The 4,465-nt window shown below is 37.9% G+C and overlaps 1 pseudogene; it reads right to left on the bottom strand.

Annotated features, from left to right (window-relative positions):
• Positions 1 to 3,951, bottom strand: part of LOC104856145 — a 5,826-nt pseudogene extending 1,875 nt beyond the window's left edge.
• Positions 3,952 to 4,465: the final 514 nt, after the last annotated feature.

Here is a 4,465-nt window from a genome sequence, read left to right on the forward strand (position 1 = left end):
TAAAATCCAAATGGATTAAAGATCTAAATATTAAAACAGAAACATTAAACTTGCTGGAAAGTAAGTTAGGCAGAACTCTGGAAGACATTGGTATAGGAAAAGACTTTATGAACAAATCCTCAGTAGCACGGGAACTAGCAGAAAGAATCAACAACTGGGATCTCATCTTACTAAAAAGCTTCTGTACTTCAAAAGAAACCATTAGCAGAACTAAGAGACAATCTACAATGTGGGAAAAAATTTTTACCAGCTGTACCTCAGACAAAGGACTATTATCAAGGATATATAAAGAACTCAAAACAATCAGTCCCCCCAAATATAAAGACCCGATCCAAAAATGGGCATCCGAAATGAACAGACATTTCTCATACAAAGAAGTGAAAGCAGCAAGAAAATATATGAAAAAAGCTCTTTCACTGTAGACCGTAAGGGACCTTGCTGCCTGGTCTGGGACAGTGCAAAACTAGAACTGGAGCTGGAGCTGTCCAGACTGGGCATCTCAAAATCAGACTTAGGAGACAGATTCTCCTCCACATCTGAATCATTGGGGTCCGCGATATAATCAAATGATGGTAAAGTTGATTTCTTCTTCTCTGATCCCTCACTTTCGATTATGACCCTTCCCATCTTGACATGAGATTTATCTTTTATCTGTTTCCTAGAAAATCTTTTAAATAAAGCTTCTGAGTTACTCTTTTTCCTTTTGCTGGCTGAGAGTTCATCAGAATCTGAAATAGGGGGCCTATTACCGGGAGCCTTCTTATCTTGCTGTCCACTAGGGATGGGGAGTAAGTTACTATCTGGTTTTGGCTCTTTTGACATGGGTGTGGGTTCTTGAAGGCCATTTTAAGAACAATTTTCTCTTCTTTCAGTGGTTTATCTTCTTTGGGTTTCTTAGAGGATTCCTTGGAAGATTTATTGTTATCCCTGAAAGATTCTTTGAAGGCACCTTCTCTGGAGTCTTCAGAAGGTTTTTCCTTGTACTCCTTCATTAATTTGTGAGGCTTTGAAAAACTGCCACTGCCACTGCCTCTGCTGCTGCTGGTATGAATATTCCTATTAGGGTCCCCTCCTGCCTTTAGCAACTTTCTTCTAAAGCCCTCTGTGGAGTTACTGAGAGTGAGTTTCTCGTGGTGGAGATGATTCGCCAGTGGAGGGCCTTCACGATGCAGGAATAAGTCATAATCAAAGTAGACTTTCTTACGTTCTTCCCTGTTTTTGAAATAACCCTCGGTTGGCAAGATGAAACCAGCATACCCAGATTCTTCTACTTTGCAAGGCGGACCTTTGAACACTCCATCTGTAACCTCGGTGGAAGACCTCCAAAATGATACAGGGGGAGTAGATGTAAATCCCAAACCTTCTAAATATCCGAAATGTGCATTCGTGTTCTCTAAAATCAAAGAATGGATTCTAGGAACAACGGAGAATAGAGTAGGAAAAAATTATTAACAGAAGGATAGTTTCTGTCCAAGAGAGACAGAAGGGAGACCGGAATGTGGGTTGCTCCAATCCCGTTTTTTATTGCAATAATCCTGCCCTCCTAAGGAACGCTGCCTAATGTTATGTTCCTCTAAGTTCCATCCACCAAATAATTACTCTTCCTGCTGTGGGAAAGGGCAAGTGAAAAAGGAAGAGAGAAAAAAATTGAAGCTCTGACCCCAGAACTTCCCTAAGAAGATATATAGGTAAATATAAATTATGTTTAAAATAATAATAAATGATAAAAATAAGCATAAAATCACCCATATAATTAAATTCACTGTTTTCCCTTCCTATCATGTGAACTTAGAATTCTTAGGTTAGCCTTTTTTTATTGTTGCATAATATTGAGTTAAATAATGCTCCCAAACATTATTATAAATAGATTTCTGGACTGGCTGGGCACAAATTACAATTGCCGTCAAGATGTTGATCCCTAAAGTGAATAATACTAATAATACTAATAAGAACATCAAGAAAAATTAGGTAAGCATATGCTATATGCCAGGGACCATTCTAAAATCTTCATAAACTGAATCAATTAAACCTTACTAGAATTTAGAAAGAGTAGGAAACTTATCCAAAGATGCACAGGTGGTCAATAGGATACTATAACTCAAGCCAACTCTGTCTGATGCCAGAATTTGTCTTTTTAACAATTAACTCCTTTAAACTGCCTCCTAACCTCAAAACAAGGTCCACTGCCTCTTACAGAAATTTCTGTTAGCCAAGATTCTTTTCTATCCTAATCTTTCCTACAGACTACATGTTACATTCACACTCTCACCTAAACCAGTGTCACGCCAGATCCTATTGTCTTAAAAAGTAGAATACATGCAAAGAAGGGAAACACTGGCAGCAAGAGATCTTAAAGGGCAAGCAGCACAAGAGGGTGTTAAATCGTGGACATCAGTTTCAAGTAAAGAAGGCTGGAGTGGGTTGAGAGGGAAACACTACATGGCCTCAAGGACTGGACAGGCATTGATTTCAAAGAGGACAAGTTTATGCTGTGTTGCTTCCAAATAATAATACAAGAAACTGCGAATCGAAGTTATAAGGAAGATAATTGCAAAAACTGTTTTTAGTCATATTTCTCAGAAATGAAATACTCCAGTTTTGGCAGCATTCTGTACCAGGCAGATAAGATGGAGTCTTATCGTAGATGAGAGATGGGCCTGGATCTTCCTATCCACTCCACTCTTACTTCAGTGATGAAAAATAAAAGAAATGTAGTGAATCCTTGAAATACTATGTGTAGTCACAGTTGAGCATTCTATTTTATTTTGAGATTGTATCCTTTCTCGCTTATTCACATTTAACATGGCTGTGCTGTAATTGTTTGAGTTGCTTGTTTTATTTCCTTTTTAAGCAATCTTCCAATTTAAATGACCTCAATTGACAAGGTGGTAACCCTCTCTTGGTCACACATTTAAAAGTAAATTTTGTTACGATTTGTGCAATCCAAAAGTCAGAATCAGTGCATCAGCTAAAATCACAAAATTCCATGCAGCTCTTTAGCATGGTTAATAAGAAAAGTATTAAGGCGGACCAGTAGTCAGTTCTTACATATACCGGGCACTTAAGATATGCCACAAGCTTTATATCTATTGTCTTATATAAGTTCCACAACTTAGCTAATGTTCACATCCCCCCAGAGTGACAGAGCAGTGAAATTTCCTGCCCAATGACATGCCAATGGCATATGATAAAGCAGGGACTGAATTCTACGCTGTTGATACCCAAAACTCAGCCTCTGGATTATTTTACAAAATTTTTCTTATAAATAAATTAACACTTGTTCCTCAAACATGCAAGAAAACAAAAGAAAAAAGAAAAATTAAATTCTTATTAAGTTAAAACAATTTTTAAATTCTTTAATTTGACAAAAGACTTCTACATATAAAATGCCATATTCCATAATAAAACATTTTATAGAGGCCAGGAACAAGACAGGAAAAACTTCAATTACTACAACTACTCAACATAATAAATAATGTATGAAGGAAAGAACTAAAAGGAAAAATACTGGAAAGCAACAAACAAAACATCATTTGTAGAATGCTCAGTTGTCTAGAAGAGAATCAAATGTCAAACAGCTAAAATGAATTAAAAGCTAAATGATGTCCAGATAAAAAATTAATAGTTTTCCTACTTACCAAAACTTACAACATAGAAGTCCTAGTTCCAGCTCTGACAGTGACTCACTCTTTTCCTTTTCTCCTAAGACTCAGTTTCCCCACCTTTAAGGAATCTCTGTAGTCATGCCTTTTACGTGTGCTGATATCAGCCATATCTAGTGTGGTCCCTTTATGATTCAAGAAGCAGTATATAAGAATAGAAGGCCTGAGGAGGTTTTCTTTTGCTCAAAGTCACCAGGACACAGATATTACTTTCATGGAGGTTCTGGACTTTCCCATAGACCATGTTTTTCTTAGAGAAATGATCAGCCCAATAGGGGTCCATCATCATGCTGAGAGCTTCAGACAGGTGGAACAGTGTAGCAAAAAGAGAGAATCCAGAATTTTCATAGCAGAGCATGTGGCCTCCTTTCTGGGGATTTCCACTTTTCCACAGAACAGACACCAATAACTTACTCTACATGGCATGAAGTAGTGTCAATCTGGGACTAGAATTGTGAAATGGCATGCATCTTCTTAGTTTCATTTTTAAGATGAAAGAATGGACTTGGTAGTTGTCGTAATCTGTGCTGCTATAACAAAATACCACAGGTTTGGCAATATATAACAAACTGATATCTATTTTCGTGCAGTTCTGAAGACTAGGAAGTCCAAGATTAAAGTACTGGAAGATTCTGTTGTCTGGCGAGAGCTCCTTTTTTCTCCAAGACAGCACCCTACTCCTGAATCTTCCCAAGAGGAAGAATGCAGCATCTCCATATGGCCAAGGCTAAAAGGTGAGCTAGCCCAAGGCCACGCCAAGCCTCTTTATGAGACCCAGCCCCCACTCACAAGGGAGAACCCTT

The sequence above is a fragment of the Fukomys damarensis genome, unplaced genomic scaffold (assembly GCF_012274545.1).
Source record: "Fukomys damarensis isolate Sample0158 unplaced genomic scaffold, DMR_v1.0_HiC HiC_scaffold_16, whole genome shotgun sequence".
NCBI lineage: Eukaryota > Metazoa > Chordata > Mammalia > Rodentia > Bathyergidae > Fukomys > Fukomys damarensis.